Source organism: Anser cygnoides, chromosome 6 (assembly GCF_040182565.1).
Source record: "Anser cygnoides isolate HZ-2024a breed goose chromosome 6, Taihu_goose_T2T_genome, whole genome shotgun sequence".
Lineage (NCBI taxonomy): Eukaryota > Metazoa > Chordata > Aves > Anseriformes > Anatidae > Anser > Anser cygnoides.
This window is the reverse complement of record NC_089878.1, coordinates 38496855-38517557: the sequence shown is the minus strand read 5'-3', so window position 1 is coordinate 38517557 and position 20703 is coordinate 38496855. Positions and strand designations below refer to the sequence as shown.

At 42.1% G+C, this 20703-nt stretch overlaps 1 long non-coding RNA gene across 7 annotated transcripts in view; it reads right to left on the bottom strand.

Moving 5' to 3' along the window:
• Window positions 1–20703, bottom strand: part of LOC106041016 (uncharacterized) — a 148469-nt gene that overhangs the window by 111425 nt on the left and 16341 nt on the right. Inside the window, exon 1 of one of the 7 annotated variants that reach the window (XR_010832355.1) lies at window positions 11387–12473. The exons of the other annotated variants lie outside the window; for them this stretch is intronic. This is a non-coding gene — a long non-coding RNA (uncharacterized lncRNA). Of the gene's footprint in view, window positions 1–11386; window positions 12474–20703 lie in introns of those variants that run through there. 7 annotated transcript variants of the gene reach the window in all.

Below are 20703 nucleotides of genomic sequence, written 5' to 3'. Positions count from 1 at the left end.
ATAAAATACTGGCTAAGTAACACACCCTTTTAACTGGTAAAAGAAAAAAGACCAAAATTTATGAACAAACAAAAAAACAAATTAGAACAATTTAGGTTTCATCAACTTTTTTAAAACGCACTCAATTAAGAATTTGTAGCCTCAACATATTATAGTTCATTTTATGTTGCATAGCTATTGATAACTTCTTTGTGTTTCTTGAACACTGCAATTTCTCATATCCCTTGTAAATGGAACAGGACTAGAGGGGAGCTTGCCGGGGTGGGCTGAGTATCTACTATCTTTTGTGGATTTCCATTAAAGATTATCCAAGTACTAAAACTCCTTTTGTATTCAGAATCTAGATTAAAGTACACATTATTCATACCTTTGTGTGTCTGAAGGGTTAGGATTTGGTTCCAGCAAAGGCCATCACTGTACTCACAAGGTACAGAGTAGGGGTCAACCCCCCTCCCACCCCTAACAGAGAAAGCCCTATTTATGTAGCCAATAGCTTTGAGGTTATCAAAATAATCTTTGTAGAGATTCCTACAGACCAACAAAAAACTAGATTCTTAACTTAAATGAATTCATATTGCTTCAAACATGAGTATAGTTAGACTGATTTAAGCATCTGTGCATGCAGCTCACAGCAAATAATGTGGGACAAATTTTTATGTATTGTGACAGATTTAACTTGTAAAAGTGTCATTTACCTTTGAGCTACTACTTGCCAGAAGTGAGGGAGAGAAGGCACTGTGTTGCTCTGTTGCACCACATTTCAGGTAGGAAATAGCATCTTGGCACGTGCTGCCGAGAGAGTAGTCCTAACACTTTCTGCCAGAAAGATTTAATAATCTTCCTAGCTCAAACTCAGCAATCAGTGAAAAAGTACAAGAGTATCACTAGAATATAGCTGTCAGATTTTCCTGGTATCAGTGAACATCGTGAATAATATTTTCTTAAATTTGTTGCTTTGGAATGCTGAATTAGCGATACAGCATAAATGATGCAACCTTCTGCTAAATCTTTGCCTACTAAGACTATTTGACACTTCCACAGTTAATATTAAATTCTACCAGAAATGTTAACTGAGAGATGGTGTAGAAAAAAAATCAGATGTAGCAGATGAATGCACTGCTTTACCGTGACTTCCCCTACTCCCCTTCTCCCATTCCCCAACTTTCCCACCCCAAAAAGCTGAGCGAGAGGCAGTAGCACTACAACAGGCGGAGTCTTGGGCCATACAACTGGGTTCAGCTTGTACCCCAAAACAACAAGCCCAGACTGGAACTGAAGTACATCCCAGCCAAGGTGCTGGCTCAGCTCCAAACTGCACAGCCAAACCCAAATCAAACATTCTGGAAGTTTCACATATACTAGACATCCGAATACAAAGAAATTTACTTTGCTGCCTACGTGTGGTTTTATGTTCCTGACTTCTTGCATCTAGCAAGAGATTTTCAGAGTACAAAGGGCAGTCACGCGTTCAGCGCCATTGATCTGCGGCAGAAATAGGCCACCTAGCTAAACCGTCGGCATTTAAATATCCCTTGCCTAAACCTGAAAACGATGACTACCGTTCCCCACTTCTCATCATAAGCTTCTTATCCCAAAAGAGAAACATCAAAAGAGAAAGACCTTAAAACATTAAACAAACACAAACTGTTAGACTTTTTTAAGAAAAATAAAGAAAATTTAAGACAAAGCCAAGTATTTCACCAACCAAGGAAAATAGGATGGTGTTAAGCTCTAGGTCAGGATGTTAATGGTGTTAGAACAAGTCCTAGGGCTAAGGTTAATGATGGTATCTTCCATCATAATCCTAAATGTAAAATACTTGCTATTATTAGAATCTTTTATTCCTAATCCTGTTAAATTTCTACTTTCACAGTGACTTGGAGAGTCAAAGAAGTAGAGCACAGGTCAAATGACTCCTCAGTGTTAGAAATTTCTAACTCAAATGGAGTTTCTTTTCTTCCTGTTTGCATGTAAGTTAATTTTCATCTAATCTACTTTTTTCCCCCCTCCCCCTTTAATCAAAACTAAAATATTTGCCAAGAATGGGAGGCCAGTGGGAAAACACCAGGATTTCGCCTTTGTGGTGGTAGCCTTAAATAAATTGAGGGAATATTTAGGGGGCAGGAAAAGGAAGACAAGAACTATCCAGCCAGCACTCACTGTGCTGAAGTCACAGCATCCATTACTGGCACTAACCCACTGCTCAGACCCAGCTTGCTCTAGTTTCTAGAAATATCTGTTGCATCCTGGCAGCTGAAGCTTCAGCACAGTGACCCATCCTGCACTAAGTCTCCTTAAGCCCAGAGCCAAGGGTTACAAGAGGATCTGGGCACCACGGAAACCCTGCAGACTCCCACCCAGCGAGCCCCTCGGGTCACCAACCCAACTGGCTGCATCCTGGCACCTAGCAGGTGACCCACAGGGGAGAGAAAAAAAAAAAAAAAAAAGAAAGGATTTGTCCTTCAGAGGCTGAACTTTATTATCCTCCATATTCATGGCCCTCAAAAAAAAAAAAAAAAAAAAAAAAAAAAAAAACCCCAGCACATCTTCAGAGAAGCTGCCTACAGCTATCCCAAGGAAAAAGGCAGCTGACATGAAGTCATTTGCACAAGTGCGAATTCAGCCTGAAACCCAGAAGCAAAGGCAAAGCCACGATAATGGAAATGACTGCTGAAGCTCAGGAGCCAATGCTCTGGCACAGCTGCTTTTACTTTTTTTTCCTTGACGACTTTGGAGAAATCTCTTCCACCAGAATTGCCACAGCTGCCAATACCAGGGCTTTTGGTTTTCTAATTTACACGTAAAAAAACATTCAGGTCTATGAAAATATCATAGGAAGCTGCCTCCTTGTAACATACAGCCTACATCCTGTAGGCTTCAAGGGGATTATGGATGTAACCAGAAAGCCCATCTTCATCCCAGCACCAGCAAAGATTCTGCTTCAGTGTAAGTATGGCTGTAAGTTATTTAGTGTGTTACTCAGAAACTGCAAGACCAAGTGCTAGGGGGACATTTAAGTTCGTTCTTCCAGTAGATTAAGCAAACTATTCACTTACATCTCCCCCAACTGAACTTTAAAAGTATTTTAGGGGGTACTTTTACTTTAAAAGCATAAGCTTATGTTGTTTCTAGGTAATAGAATAGTCCCTGCTCCTTGATCTCACTGAATCCTGTAATCATTCTAAAGAAAAGGTCTTATTTTTGCATTTCAGTTTTTATGATGTTAAGCAACAGCATTTTGCCCTCGTTTCCTTAAAGTGACCTAATATTTAAGGAGAAATCACCAAGAGGCACGCCAGAGTTGTGTAAAACCAGGACCAGCAGATGGGCATTCGCACCCCCAAATTGGGCAATTACATGGCTAAACACCCATTTGCACATGTTATTACCTAATCTGTGCACACACGGACAGAACCTGCATTCCTTATGGGCTGAGGGCACAGAAGTTTTATGCAAGCACCGTGCAGATCTCAGACGTGGCATTTGCATGGCTTTCCAGCAGACGTGATGGAAAGGTGAAGCCATCAGCACCCGCACGTGGATGTTTGATCCCTCAGAAAGAAAGAGAGTCACAGAGGCAAATTGCAAGCAAACCGCAATCGTTTCTGCTATCATTACGAAGTGCAAAATATTCTATGAAAACGATGCCATTTGCAACATAATGTATTTTAAAATTATTAAAGATGTTCGACTTTTCAAGAAAACCAGTTTGGAAAAATATGAAACCGCTTCAGTGATTTTAAAAGTAATATGCTATACATTGCTACAGTCCAGAACTGAGATCAGTTCCAAATTAAAGTACCTATAAAACATCTGTAGTGCTCTGATAATTTTAAATCACTTTGCACTGCTGAAGTCCAGATTCCCTATCACTTTCAAGCTGAAACACTTATGATAAATTTGAAGAGCTCTAATAATTTTAAATCATTGTGTACTGCACATGCTCAGAACCTTGATCACTTCCAAATTCAAGGGCATATAAAAATTTGAAGAGCTTCAATTATTTTAAATCACCATGTGCAGTGTATAGAGTGATTTAAAATTGTTGTAGTGCTTCACATTTTTTTAAGCACTTCAGTTTGGAAGCGAGTCAAGAAGCATTCCAGCCTAGCAGCTAAGGCACACTGGACTGGTTTTAAAATGTAGCACTCATCAGAACGGGAAGCTGAACAAAACAAACCAAAAAAAATCTGGGGGTGGAGATTAGGGCAGGGCAGCTAAAATAATTAGCATGTTCTTCAAGAAGAATCGGGAGCTATGAGATATAACATTTTCCACATCAGAATTAAAGCCAAGGCACTTAAAAGGCAACCTTATAACACTGCTTGAGAGACTGGATTAGGTTTTTCCCTGAGTTTCAGCAAGACATTACAGAGTTAAACATGCAAAATTCCCGTTTCTACACCTAAAATCTGATAACTTTTAAGCAATCAACTTTTCATCCCTAGTTTGAGATCCTGTGGTCTTGACTGTTGCTGTAAGGATCAGTAACCTCTACGTTTGGGGATTTTATGGCTTTTAGTCAGTTTTGCCCTACTTAAGGCTCATCTCCAGCTCAGAAAGGGGTGATGCTGTGCTCTGACAGTCCTCAGGAATAACGAGAGATGGCCCAGCACGGGCTGGCACTTTGGGACCCCAAAGCCAGGTGGGGGGATCCCTAATGCCAACAATGCTCAGCACCCCCAGGTCTGCAGCCCTCACCAGCTCCCATCCTGAGCTCCTCCTCAGCTGTTTTTTAATCATCCCACTTCATTCTGCTTCAAACCAGACGTCACGGAGGGGCAGGGGAAGGTTATTTGTTTAACTTGGTGGGCGTCTTTGTCGCCTGCAGGTCTGCACGTTGAGCTGGCCGGGCAGTGCCCAGGAAGCAGGGCATTCTTCATAATTCTGCTTCAGTGGAAACATACTGTCCTGCAGTTAGCAGGAAAAAGGGAAAAAGAGCCTGAAGGCGCTGGAATAATTAAGCGAATGCAGTGACAGCTGTGGCAGGTCCTGGGCAGGACTGGCTCCACTGAGCTGAATTAATGGCATCAACAGCCCAGCATCTCCATTAACATTTGATCATTAATTATTACCCTCTGACAGTAAGATCTGAAACCTTCTTATGAGTGGTCTGTTATTAATCTACCTTACCTGCCCTAAAAATCAGGCACATCTCCCACCTAAAGAGAGAAGCTTGGCTTTATTTTTATCTCCCTTAGAAGAAAGAAAAAAAATAGCAATTGCTTTCAGGATTAGTATAGTGAATAATGCCCACAGAACTACTTTTAAATTAATTGGGTGCATTCTAAAAGCATCAGCAACATTCCTAGCGTGTTCTTATGTTGACTTAAACATAATGGTTACCCAGTATATGTTACTAGCTGTGTGCACTTAACATCCTCGGAGGAAAGAAACATGAGTGCTGCTATTGAGCTGCCTGTCGTAACCAAATGAAGGGCTCAAAATGAGGGGTTGGAGTTGTTGTATGTTTGTTGTTTTTTTAAGCTCTGCACAGCTGATGTTCTCAGCTTCCCGAGCAGCACAGTGACCAATTTATCAAACCAAATTCAGCAACTTGCTATCGTCAGAAGACCGATCGCTAAAACCAAACAACACCCTGCACCTTTAGGTCAAAAAGGCAAATAAGCGTAAAAAAATAACCTGGGCTTCTATAAAAATGGACAAACAATAGCGAAGGCCTAATTATATCACTAAATTTGCATTTAGCAACCTTTGCACAACCATTTGGCTCGTGGTCTCGCTAAAAGGGAGTTACAGCACTTTATTTTTAAAGAAAAAAAATCATCATAATTTCTTGTTCCTATGAGTACCAGTAAGGAGAATATTAAATACATATATATATATATATAATTCTCTCCCGGTAAGCCAGCAGCAGCCGTGCCCAGCCAGAGGAGCAGCAGGCTCATCCCGGAGGTCCGGGGACCCTCCCGCCAGCCGTCCACATGCCTCCCCCCCTCCTTTTCTTGCTGAAGGAGCGGCGAGCGCTGAATAGCAACAAAATCAGATTAGTTGCCTGTTTGACCTTTTCACAAAGCGCAGGGCAGCGGAAGACGCCCGGGCCAGGTCTCTTGCAGCACAGTGGCTTTTCTGATAAGAAAGCCAAACGGACACCAGCAACGACGACCTTGCGAGTTATGGGGGAGGGAGAGAAAGAGGAAGAGCATACAGGTGGCCAGCAGCCGCACAGCCCGCTGCCCGCCTGCGCCGAAACGAGGAAGGGACAAACGGAGGGGATTCGGTTACCCCGGGCACGGCCCAGCATCGTCCCCAGGGCACCGCAGGGGAACGGCCACCAGCCCGGGGAGCAGGTCACCCTGCTGGGACAGCACGCCCGTGGTCTCCTTGAGAACATCCTTTGCAACACACATCCGAGAACATTTAAATAACAAATAAAATCTTGAAATTTCTCCCCGGCCCTCTAAGAAAAAGGAGAAATTAAAAAAAAAAACACACCGCACCACTTTCTGCGTTTTAAGATACCTTCCCCTCTTCAGAGGCACGGTTGCTCACACTGTTTCGGAGCAAACATAATGGGATATGTATTTTCAAAGGGGGCTGTGTTTGGGAGCAGATGGTTTCTGTCTCCTCGCAGAGAAGCAGCGACTACACAGTCGTGGCAGTGTTCGGCACCGAGGCAATGGCACCCACGTTTTGGGGGCAGACAAAAGGATGATTTGTGAGAATCTCAGCGCGACTTAGAAGGGTTATTTTTTGATCCTGTATCACAGCTTGCTGTGAAACTACGTATCGTGCAGCATCACAGGCCTATTCTGGTCTCACAGATACCCCTGAATACAGCACAGTGACGGTACAGCCAAGTTAACCAGGTAACGGGCAGTGACTCTGCTGCAGCCCTGAATTTTCAGGAATCGCCAGTTTTTCCACAGTTAAGCAGTACCTCTCAAATATTTCAGTGAGCTTGAAGTAGCCTTTAAAAAAAAAAACAACACTTTTTATAGCTTAGGAACACGTACATGAGGATGAAGGCCTAGGTTTTTCTTCGCTACAGACATGTGAACCTAGATAATCTGCAATCTAATTTTCAGGAATTAGGTACTCCCCTTTCTGCCCCTGGCTTGTGCTAGAAACACTGTACACACAGCATTGCCAGAGTTTGCAGCTGTTTCAAGTATACCTCACTCCTCGTGCACCCTGAGCTGCAGACACCTGTGAAATCACTGACCTCAGGTATTTGCCCCAGTAGGAACTGTGTGGTCCCACAAGCCTGTGAACACTTTCTGCCTTAAGCAGGCGTGTTCAACTGCCCTGGAAATCAGGGAGACATAAGCAGACGTGTTAGTTCAAAAGCAAGAACCAGTAACAGCGAGGCAAAAGGCTCGGTTACGGCATGCATGAAAAGTCAATGTTTTTGCACTGACCTTTCCCTTTCAAAGGTGAGCCAGGAATGATTTCTGTAACCCTACAGGGAGTTTTACCACTTTCAAAGCTTGCAGGTATTTGGGAGGTTATTAAAGAAAACACCCACCCCACAAGATGAGAAACTCCATGGAAAACTTGGGATAATTAAAATGCCTAGCAAATTCTGCTCTCTGCCTTTCTCCGTTCTTGTAAAGTGCTTTTAATGAAGAGAGGACTATTTCACTAATAAAAAAATACCATATAAAGTTATTCTATGCATTTACATAGCACTTTAAACATTTCAATAGTTCAACTTTTTCATTACAAGTCAAAAACATTACTTTCCTTGATGTCCACATATAGTAAAAGTATATAGAGATATAGATTAAGCAGCATTTTCTAATTTGATTTAGCAAACAGATGTGTTCTTTGCAAAACATGACAATTATCCACTCTTTCCAAAACTCTTAACATCATGAAAACATCACAGAGTATCTTAGAATGAAATACACAAACAAATGCAAGCAAATATTGGATTCAGCAATGTGCTCAACAAGTCTGAAATAACCCGATTAGCTGGAGATCCAGGGCTCATTGTCCATAGACGCTGCTGACATTCATTTTTATTACTATCTTCTAGAATGCATTTGTATCATACCGTTATCCATCCTTATGTGGATCTAGCATATAAAACTGTTTGAGACACCTTGATTAAAAACATTGCCATTGAGGTTGTAACAAAACAAAAGCAGCTCACCGCTCTCACTCATACCCTGTGGATAAGCAAAGCAAGCTGAAATAAAGCAGAAACAACCTACATGCAAGTTTTGATTTGGGGAAAAAAAATAACAAGCCAAGTATGGAGACATGGGTCCCAGGACATCAGCAGCGACCAGAGCAGATTTATAAGAGCTTCTCCTAGCAATATGTTAGTACAACCATGCACCACTTCATTCAAACCAGGGTTCGTAAGAGATGCAAAAATCCATGCACACTTGACCACGTTTTCACAAGTATTTCATAGATTATCCATTGCCCTGGTAAATCCTTCCATTTCAGCTGTTCCTGATCCGTAATGCTGGAGTATAATTAATGCCACATATGAATTTGATATACTCTATTGTTATGAATACCAGAGATTTACCAAACCGATCAGAATATTATTAGCATTGTTTTTTTACTGGCTTTACAAAGAGTTGTGCTATGCAGTTTTGGATTGTTATTAAAACAAAAGGATCAGGTTAGCCTCTAATTGCACTGAAGTTATAGATCTGAAATTCATGCAGAGAAAAAGCTCTCTGATGAATAACTTGAATCCATTTCAAATATTTGTTGCATTTAGAGTGAACTGGGTATTTCCTCAAAGTAAGCAAGCTGAATAATTCACAAGTCCCTAACCAAGCCAATAACTTCCCACTTCTTTCTCCAGAACCAGACACTTTCCAAATAGTTTGAATAGTAATAATTACAATACATAACTTTCAATTCTTAATTGGCGGCAAAGTAGAGAGAAAAAGAAAGTGCTTCACAGAAGATAGTATGGAGAACCTTCAGACATATTTCTATTTCTAAAAAGAATCTGATTGCATTAAAAAAAATGTATTTTTTTAAAATCATTTTCAGGATTTGTCAAAAAACAGATGTATGGGACTTAAGTCTCCAGTTTCCTTAACTATACTTATCCAGCAGTGCAAGTTCTTACACAGTCCATGCACCACAGACAACATCCTGCTCTGTTTGGGCCACCTCTGAAAGCAGGCAGACAGCACCCGAGGGTCAAGTCCTGCTCTGAGTTTCCTCAAAACTACACGGATGTAGTTCTGGCCTCAGCATAATTTGGATTAGTTATGAGAGGATGTCCAATCCTGGACTCTTTTATTTACTTATTTAAAGCCCTCCCCTTAAATTAAGTTTTTTTGGAACTATAGCTGTTACAAAACCATCGTGACGTTCATTAATAAGCGGGTGCTTTATTTAAGAGGCCCAGCTAACCGTTTCTTAGGATAGCCCACATTTCATGCTGTGGGAATGTGCCAGCCAGCCAGCGACAAGCCAAGTCTTAAGCCAAGTTTTAGTCATAAAAGAAAAACTTGGTCTTCAACAATAAATCATCAAGAACATGTTTTTCATATAATGCGTACTGTGCCAGCCAATAGCCCTCTAGTCACTTTGATGCCAACCAAATGAAATACAGATTAAACAAACTAAGTTTCCTATGCCATTGAAAGCAAACAATTACAATGAATTCAAATCACTGCACTATGTACGCTGAACGGTCTTGCCAGGGGAGAGCAGGGTACGGACAAACACAGTAAGATATAGACTCAGATTTGCATGAGCCCCTTGCAGGACGTATTTGGGTTAGCTTATGCATGTTTCTTCTCTGTCCCACTGACTACAAAAACCCTCTAGGACCACCCTAGGAAGAGATCTGCGAGCCAAGGAAGAAAGCAGGATGAAACACGCAGCCTTCAGCCCTGTCTGGAAAGGCAATATTCCCGAGCACCACAGGACGTGCTGTCTACTTCCCCTTAAACACTGAATCACTCGTGATTGTGCGCTAGGACAGTAAAAATGGTACTGGAAGCTGTTACCACCTGATGAACTTCATCGCTTCTGCAAAACCAAAACTGTGTTCTTCTTTGTCTTTAGCTGGTAGCTTCACTGGTAAAGTCAGCAGAAAACCCATGGACTATTTCCCAATCTTTAGACTTCTGCATGTTGCCCGGATTTGTTTACTGATCTAACTTGGTTTTGAACAGCTGACCTATAGCTGAAGGTTCATGATCTCCTAAATCTACAGGATAGCTGCGTAACATCAGAGACCACGTTACTGGGGGCTGCATCCCGGAAAACATTAGCTGTTTTCAGACCGTAACCACCTATGCTTACTGAAGCCTGTGTTTTAAGCCTCTAAATGATACAATGTTATTTATCTTTTCTTGACAAAGGGGCTTCCAGAAACGGGCCAAAGTCATCCCTGACCTATTACTGCAAGTTAAGTTACAGCAAGAAAACCCTCTGTCCTCGTTCAGTTACCAGTCGGATCAGCAGCACTGCAGAAGCTCTCAAGCCCCACGCCAACCACTTGGTAGCAATCTGATTTTCCATGCCTTTTCTTCGTCAGATGGTGGAAGTTTGCAAACAATGGATATGAACTCCAGTAAACACATCTCAAAGTTTTCTGAAGACTGTATTTCTCTCAGTTTATACACAAGCTAATCTAACTGCATCCTGAGTCTTTAGCCACCCAAAGTGCCTAGTTACCACGTCAATGAGAGGCAATCTTTCACAATTTAACTTACAACTCACTTGCCACCGCACATAAATTCCTGACTTTCTACCGCTCATCAAGCTTTCCCTTCATTTATTATTTAATAAACTGTTTATAGGATCCCTAATTGTAAACATTTGTTAAATATATCAAACCTAGAAATGCGCTAGAATGGTTCCCACCTAAAGTTTTAATGAGTTTATAATACCTCCAGCCCATATGCTTCAAAAACGTTATCCTCAATTATGTAACAGGGGGTATGCTGCTGATATCTGTTAACAGCTAGAACAGCTGTGGTTTTCTGCTTTTTTGCACTGCTCAGGAGAAGCAGCAAGTTCAGCTTCCCTTTTTTTTTTTTTTAATTTGGTTGCAAAACCTCTGAGCCGAACAGGTGTGTGCAATCACGAACCACAGCAATGAGCCCAAACTGCTGCTTTTCTAAAAATTCCACCAGTCAGTGACACACGCTGGTCAAGGTTGCACAACCTTGTTTTCCACGGGCTGTTTCTGATGATTCATTGCCCTCACGGAGGTGAATTTCAATTATCGTTAATATGCCTTTTTTCTGGTACTGTACTAAGAACTTCCTCATTTTCATTTCTACTCCTCCTCCCCCCCCAAGCTCTCCTAAATTAAGTGAGTTTCCTTGTTAATCGAGAAACTACCACAAGCATTAAAGAGAAAAATCTCTCCTATTTATCCCCAGAGCAGATTAGCACAGCAGAAAGTTCACTATACTACTTTACCCACTTCAATCTGTGCCGAAGCGCTCCTCGCTCCAAATAGCATCGTTCCTTTGCCTGTGACCAACGACTGGCACAGCTAAGCACTTGGTACAGTTGTGGGACTGCTTTTGCAAGAGGCACTTGTCCAGGGCTGCCGAGCTAATTTCACAGATAGGTGAGCATATACTTCTGCTGCAATCAAAAGAAAGGAGCCGGCATGAACTTGACCCTCCCACGGTTCCTGCACTTCACCAGCTTTAAGAGAAGAAAAAAAAAATATTTAAAAGCCTATTCCCTCATTTTCATGTAGTTTGTCAGCAACCTGTTTCCTTCCCCTAGGTCTCCACCTCAGCCCCAGCGTGCTACAAGCAAGAGGAAACACACGGGAAAGAGCTGTGTCTTCACGAGGTCAAACACCAAGAACAGCAATCACAAAGGCTGACATCGAGCCGATCTCACTTTTATGCCTTCGCAAATTCTGCCTGAAAACGCATCAGATGTTTTGTTTTGTAAAAAACATTAACAGCTGCTTGGAGTGATCACGAGGAAAGAGAGGAGTTTGTGCCTAGAGTGCAGTTGTCTCTACTCAGCGTTGGTTCCTATGTGTAAAGTATCGCTTGGAGCAGAATCTAGGTTTCTCTTCTTTACGGAAGCTTTCACATTGTTTTCCAAACATATGCACGGGCACATCCTGGAGCAGCCTCAGTGGCTGGAGGGAAAGATTTCAGAAGGAAGGGCTTGAGCCTCCATGCCCCCGTGCCCCCCTTCACCCCACTCACAGTTTCCGAGAAGTCCTGCCTGGCTGACACGGCAGGAACACAATGCAGGAGGCCGGCAGGGGAAGCCCTGCTGTGTGTTACTTGCTGCGCTTGAGCAATTTTGGATTTCTCAGAAGCACTTACGGTTTATCAACATACACTTGTATCTAAGGAATTCAGGTCCCTTTTAGGTATTTAGGTAGCAGCAGGATGCAGAACCCAGGGGGCCTGAATTTTGGTTTTCCAGCTCCCAGATGGACACTACCTCAGGTCCTTTTCTAGAGTCAAGAACTACAAAATCCCAGAAATCCCACCTGGCATGTACTTATACTTTTAGATATTTAATTATCTCCAAGGACCGAAGCTTGATCCTTTCTGGAAGTCCTCAGAAAGCTGATATGGAAGGGATCTGAACACCCTGTCCCCAGGTCAGACATCTTAGGTGTGAACGCGTTTCCTACAGTTCTCCCCCAATATAGTGTACTGAGCTCTGCATGCCTCCTCCTCCAAACCCTGATGGACATCTTGCTAACCGCACACGTCGCCTCTTTGCAAAAACAAAGTCATTACAAAGAAGCCACACCAAAATACAAGACCATGAGTTCTGTTTCAAGGGAAGTTGGATGGCAAAATTCAGGACATTTAGAAAGAAGGAACAGAAACTTTTTTCTGAACTTTTCATTTGGAACCTCATGACTTCAGATTTTGCAAGTGCTTAAGGAAAGATACGTGCAAAGCACAGGCAAAGAACCTGTGATTCACTGGCCTGTGGTCTGTATATTTAACTCCTGAATCACAGGAGCTATAACTGCAGAGTCATTGGTCTTCTACCAACTTGTAGTCAAGTAGCCCAGGAAAAGATCTGTACAGAAAGCAACCAGAATTAACAGCCACCAATATGTGACAGCCTCATCCATTCCATAAGGAGGGACGTGACAAACCTGATGCATCATTTACCTTCTGAAGTCCAGTCAGCTCTGATCGCTATGGTTTGCTCCTTCAAAGAAGAGGCAAAAATAGATCTCCTTGCTGAAAAGAAGGTCCAAGCGTTGCTCATGTAAAAGACACTGCAGCCAGAAACCTGTGCTGTTTAGTACCTGTCATGCACTGCTCTAATAGTTAATGGATGTTCCAATAGACGATAGCCTACGTCCTTACAGAGGCCAGCATTTATAGCCACGTATAAAAACACCACCACAACAACAATAAAATACTTACTTCAAGAGTTATTATAAGCTCTGCTACCTACACGCATCTTATATGCTCTCAACGCATATAATAGGATGGTCACTGACGTAGCTTTACCAGCTCAATTTATATGCTCCTAAAGTCTTATATCGGTCAGCACCTGCAGTGTTACTCAATCATCCACCATCTTTTTCTGCCTCATGTGATAGCTGTACGCTTTAAAGAGGTGCATTGGACAAAACACAATTCATATCACTTTATTGGCCCAATAACATGAGTTTCCAGCCCAGGAGAAAGCATTCCTACACGCTAAAATATGTCAGAGAAAGATGACATGCATGAGGTAGGCAGATTATCTTAAATATCAGGTGTAAAATTACATCTTACTCTCTGCTCCAGCAGCCAGGGAAGTCTGTTCACCTTATTTAAGTACCCTAAATCCCCTATACAGTTACCAGAGCAGCTGGCATTATATGTCATTTGTACAGGAATAAAATAAGTAAATCTACCTTCTCCATATGGTTGGAAGGCAAGAACTCCAACTCATTAGAAAAGACAGCTTCTTTTGCTTTACATCACCTTAAGGCTACTATTCAGGATGTACCTTTTCACATTCCAGCTAGGGCAAGCTTTATCGCTGCTTCTCCACAGAAGGGTAAAAATACTATTGATTTTTAGTTATCTTTTCAAGTAATGCATATGATGGCATTGACATATGCTATATAATATTGTAACTGTTCCCACTGTGTTGGAATTTTGAACCACTGCAGAAAATTTAAGGAGACAAAGGAATTTTGGCAGTCAAATAAGTCATGATTATTTGGGGGCTAGTAAGTTGCCAAGCCAGCTTCTTGGCATCAGAGAAGGAAATGGAGCCTCAAACAATTCATGGGTATTTGGAACATGGCAAAGGTACCAGGCTAGCAACTGTCCAAGTTATATTCAGGTAGGTTGGGTAATTTCTTTACTGTGTTTCATTGCTAGTGTGTTAATGGCATGGTGTAGTAGTCAAAAATCTCTTGACTTCTAGAAGGGAAAAAAAAAACTTTAGGATTATTTTTCTGAGAATTAAACCAGAAGAGTTCTTCCTTCTTTACAGATTCCAGTGGAATAGCCACTGTCAGTAAGGTATATTTGCACACAATTTTTCATAGAGAAAAAGAGTACTTTGAGTCAATTTGGCTACATCTGTAGTGATGGGTAAGTGTTTGTACTGCTGGTTAAATTCTTTGATTACTTCTCATTAGGGACCAGGGAGTAGTGATTTGGTATTTCAAACACTTCAAGCCCAGGCCAAAATCAGATTTATGTCAGTCCAATGTAGGATTTGTAATTTAATTTAAGGCCATGGCTACAACTCACAAAAGTGGAGGTGTGATCAGATTGCATATTGGACACTGAATTGTGGAAATGAAGCTCTCAGTTTAAATTCAGCTCAGCTCAAGAAAGAGAGGATACTACTATATTTACTGACTTCATCTTCTGGTGAAGAAAGAGACTACGTACATTTAAGACTTCAGGTTGTTGTAGATACATATATTTAAGAATATTTTTTAAGGAATGTTTTTACTATATTATATCTGGTTGGATATGTCATAATTCAGAATTAGCTTGTCTGAACCAGCTGCATCATTCAGCCTTAGTTACAACACTGAATATCAGCTCAATAATAAATCAAACCCTCCATTTTATTATAAATACAGATCCAGATGAGACCCTCATTTTACTTTTACGTTTGTCACCAAGACTTGAGAGTTACATCCTGTCAAAGGAATCACTGAATTTTTGCTAATACAACACTCAGCAAATAGCACATTTCTAAACAAAAGAAATAGCAAAGTATAGTTTTAATTTTATTATGAATTTATGAACTACAGGAGCAAAGGGACAGTATAAGGTCCTAGTGCCACAGATGCTCTTTCATACCTGATTAACAATAATGAGCAATAATCCATACCACTAACAACTGTTTTGAATTACAGCTCCTCCTCCCACAACAAAAGTAATTCTTTCCTAAATGACTTTGAAAATATCATGTTTCCTAAATATCTTAAATATTCTAAAATAAGTCAACAGTTTTCATTTGGTAATGTGTCAGAAGCGTTAAAAAAAAAAACTGCTAGAGTTAAGTGTTAGGAAAAAAAATCACCAAAATATCACTTTAAAGATACACACATATATATACACATATATAAAAAGAAGTGAAAACAAATTTCAACATTCCCACAAACGTTCCTCCCTAGAGAGCTGGGTATGCACGCACTAAATGCCAGGTGAGCAGAGAGCATCCAGAAGCCTGAGCCAGATGCTGGATAGCCATCAGCTCCCGGGAAGCCCCCGTGGAGTAAGAGGTAACAGCATTTCTTTCCCCAAGTCATTCTGGATTTGGCTGTTAAACTCTGCATAGAGGTCTTGGTTCAAAGCACATCTTAATGAATCACAAACGCAGCTCTGGCAAGGGTGCCAGCGTTGTTTAGACTTTAGTGCCCCAAAACCAGGGATATAAACTCTCGAAGTTCAGAGTTGTGAAGGAGTATCCCCTAGGGTGGGTCTCACACGGCCTCAGCCAGCTCCTCTTGGACATCCCCACACTCGGTGGCTGATATATCTCTTCCTATTATTTTGCAACACCTCACCTGCTACAGTGCTCACTGTCCCCCAGATTGCAGCAAAATAAAGTAAATCCACCAGCATTACAAGGCTCACGCGCTGCTACTCTCAGTTAACAAGTTATATTTAGCTCAGACTCAACATTCCTCCTTTTGATATAGTCTCTTCACTCCAGATTCAAAGGTAATGGGTTCTTCTATTAAAATTTTATCAGACATCTATAAATGTAGCAGTTGCTTTAGACTGCATCGCACAAAGCGAAGAAAGAGAGAGACTGATAAATCTTAAAGAGTTTATTATTAATACAGGGAGAATTTCCTTTGTTTGTTGTGACGTGTTTTATTGGTGTACTCACCGTGGTTCAATTTAGATTAAGAAGTAGGAAGATTATTGTTTCCCAAGCGACAAGTATCATAAATAAACACAAGCAGAGAAATTCTTGTATTTATATCCCAGAGAGATATGCCAAACTATCTGGAAATAGGCAGGCTAAGGGGAGAGTTAGAGTACCTGATGGCTCACGGGTAGCCAGGCTGCGTTTTACTACCCTTGACAAACACAACCACTAGGTTTTCTCGAGGTTTGATCCGCTGCAGCGCTGGCACTGCGCTGTGTCAGGTTACACCGGGTCACGTCTCGTCTGTGATGTGACATAACGTGACACGACTCAATGTGATGCGATGCACAAAATAGGCAGGTGCCCACAGGAAGCATACACTCCGTGACTACGAGCAAGTTGTTCGGCACAGCAGGTACAGCGCTCTGAGCCGCCCTGCGCATCCATTGATGTAGATAATTAGCATACAAAGCAACACACCGCAATATGCTCATTCCAGTTCAGTTGTTTCCTATAAACCATAGTCCTAAAAACTATTTTATGGTGACTGTTGGTGGAGATAGGTCCATTTTGGGGTGTTATAGTGTCATAAAGGAGTGAGATCCCCTACATCAGTAAAACGCATTACACCTAAGTTTAGGTGTCAAACACTGGTGTTCTAAAGGGTAGAATGGACAGCCCTAGATTAGAATACCTAGCCCTATTTTGTGACTTATTTTGATAAATAATTTTTCTGTAATGTTTTCACAGGCTGAATATGAAATATTTCTATTCCAAATAGTACTCTTTACCCATGATGGGAAGGACACCAAGCAAAGTGTCGATGGTTACCTCTTTGTGGTATATGGGAACCAACTACAACACAATTCATTGCCAACTAACAAAATAAAAGTTACCAAAAAGCCTAATATGAAGAGAAAACTTGTTTTGCATACTTACATTAGCTGATATATTATGACTTATCACAGGAAGTTAAATATTACCAGTCAGTAGCTGGCAAGAACTTCTATTGCACCTTTCACTTTGTCTTTTTTTTTTTTTTTTTTTAAGTTACCATAAAAAAGCTTTACAGATTAAATTATGTCATGGTCCTTCAGTCAAGATCTGCTTATCTCCTTCTCCGTAATCCATAAATTGAAAAACATCCTGTATTCCCAGCCCAGGAAATCTCAAATCAAAGAAATACCGGAAAACGCTGCCCATTTCTCAGTTTAGAGGGAGTTACTACCAAATTTCATTTTTAGTCGATTATTTTTATTTTGTTGAAAGTGCCGACAAAAAGGATTGTACAGAACACTATTCCATGATACATATATACATACACACATATATTTTGGGAGCTATATGAGGAGTCTTTTTAAAGATATACCTCCTTCCTGGCCACAATACTGCAAGACACCACAAGGCTATTTTCTCATGTAATTCCCCCAGTAAAATACACAGAGCACACGCTCACTGATCCCCAAACTCTTATTTCCCCCCCCACACGCAGATGACTAAGGCTAATGCAGTGGTCTTTAAAGACACCAGAAGATCCCAATCAGCTCCACCACATGCCACATGCATTCCTGTTGCATTTGTACTTATGTTCTCATGTTCTGATATTTAATTGGAGGAAAATGTTCCCAAGCACAGGAGCAAACAAGGTGTAATGGTGTGATGAATGTGGGCAGCTCACACATGCAATCGAGTGCATTGTCAGCAAGCTACAGGTGAGCATAAAAAAGGGTAGGGGAGGCACATGTGTGACTGCAAGGGCAGGAGGAGGGAGGGAAGGGGCAATAAGAGCCCCAGCCAGTAAGCATTCAGCCCAAGGTGCCCTTGTTTTATATTTAGGTATTCCTTGCCTATAGTTTTAAAAGCATGCGTGCAAAATGAGCAGCTTTATTTTGCCCTTGCAGGAGAGATGTTCCCAGCCAACCGGAGGGGGATGATGTACTGTAGACTGACAAGGGCTGCTAGGCTTGATCACCGCAAGTGTTTCGAACTGTGGGAGAGCTAAACACAGAGTGAGAACGTTTTATTTTTAAAAAGCCTGGCAAGCCACGCTCCCCATATAGCTTGCTTCCTCCCAGAAACTTTCCCGAAAAAATATTTGTTTGATATTTTGATCCAAGTCCTTATCAGATCCAAATTTGAGGCTCCTGACATCTGCTCCCGTCTTTGCTGCTTCCCTCTGCAGGGGAGAGAAAGCTGGAGCCTCCAAGACAGGTAGCTGCTGCCTCTGCAGCCCGACTGCTTGGGGCAGCGTCAGGGGCTGCTCCCCACCACCAGCACACACCAGCTACCCCCCGCTTCTCCAGGCTGCAGCCCTGCCATATGCTCAGAGCTGAGTAGCCCTCGATGATGTGTTGTACCACGGGTGATGCTGCTAAAACGCAGCTATTTGTACATAGTGCTCATGCTGCGGAACACAAAAATAAACGTCGGCTTTATTGGTGCTGGCAGCGATGCTCATAATCCTTTGCCCAAAACCTCCTCTTATTAATAGATACTAATTTCAGTCTAGCCAATTTTTAACTGTTTGAGTTGGCATTTCCATGCCAGGTATCTGTTCTAGAGGCAGATGCTTTGGTTTAGCTCAGAAAAGTTGAGGCATTTCTTTGATCCGGGCTGGGAGGGAGGAAAGCAATGTCTGGCCCGGAGCAGCAGCAGTGGGGTGTGAAAAAGAGCCCACCACTGCTCAGAGATGGAAGTTGAGATCCGGTGGAAACAAGAGCAACTCTTGCCCAACATCACCCATTTGACTCTGGCCAGCCTAGAGGCCTTTGGAAGGTTGTTCTTACGTACATCCTGAGTTTCCAGGAGATTTTTTCTATTCTTTAAAACCCCCTGAAATGTTGTCTTCAGTCATAGGGCAAACCTGGGCAGAGAAAAACAAGGGCTGATAGAAGGGGAGAGGAGATGTTGGCCAAGGTCAGGCAAAGGGATGGCTCAGTGCTGGAGGAGCCCCTGGGCAGAGCTGCATCCGGGACCTCCCGCACAGACACCCAGGCCGCAGGTAAAGCCACCCCATGAGGACAGCACGCCGTGCCTTGGCTTTGCTTTCAGACACGCAAAGCAGCAGCTGGTCCAGGAAAGAGCCCACATGATAGAGTTCAGAGTATGGAAGTTTGGCTTCTCAGACTGCAGGCTGTTTGCTTCCTTCTCTCCCCCACAAAACACCTGTCTCGCCGTAACCCCCTGCCTCCCTCGCATCACCCTCTCGAGCATTTCCCCCATCGAGGATGGCAAAGTACGTGACCAAACCATACCAAAACGTATACACACGAGCAGGCCACTATATGTGTGCACAATTAAGGTCATGTGGGCATTTTCTGCCTTTCGGATCCCAGGCCCCGTGATCCTTTTTACTCTCCAAGCTACGCACAGCCGCGCGATAGACACGCGCACGAGCCTCCCCCAGGGTGGGGTGCGCTTGGGAGAGGCATCCTACACCACGACAACGTCTCAATGGAGCCTGCGGGAGCTGCAGGGTGCTCAGCACATTCAAAAAGCAGAACATTTATATTTAGATTCCCAAATCAACTTAGCAACTTAAATTTAGGCTCCTGTTTGTGACACCAATTTAAAAAAAATTATTTCATATGAGCCTCCAAATTTAGAGTTGGGTACCTCAACATAGTCATCTCGGAGTGAAATGTAAACCTTGCACTTCGGCCCACATTCCTATCGAGTAGGATTTCCAAAAGGAGAACTGATCGAGCACACAAGATTTCAAAAGGAAAAACAACAATCCAGGACACGAGGAATTCACACAAGCTAGTCTGCTTTATTTCTAATTACCAGTCACTTCATATTGACCTCACTTTCTGCCCTCTTACACCACTGCAACTCCATCAGCTTGGAACTGACAAGCTCTTACTATAATGAAAGCAAGATTTTGCAAAATTTTCAACCCGACATCTGATGCTAAAATCTTATTTCCAAAGTGAACTGTAGCATTTAGAAGTTTCAGCCCCACCAAAGTCAACGTGGCTAAGGCTCCTAAATCTGTGCTAAGGTTTTATACACCTTTCAATTTTGACTCATATAAAATATCACTGTGCAAATATTTTCCATTTACAGAAATCACCTGCTCCTGACAGCTTCTCAGGGAATTTTTCTTAATGTGTAACACAATCTAAACATATGTGTTGCATTAAGTTGGGTTATATCAGGTCATGCCACCTGACACAGTATATCCCAACATAATCTATGCAATGTAAATCACTCACTACAACGAACTTAAAGGGAAAAAAAATTTTCTTCCCACCTCATAGACAGCTGCAGCAGATAAAGTGTCCATGCTGTTGTAAATGGCCAGGTGAACATCTGTGTTTTGATGTTATTTCGACATTTCACTACACCTCTCCTGTAGCGGTGGCTAGAGCTACAGCTCTAGCTTGCTGGTCACTGGTGTTGGAAGGGAAGCAGTGCTTTATGATTTAGGTATACACAACATTTCCT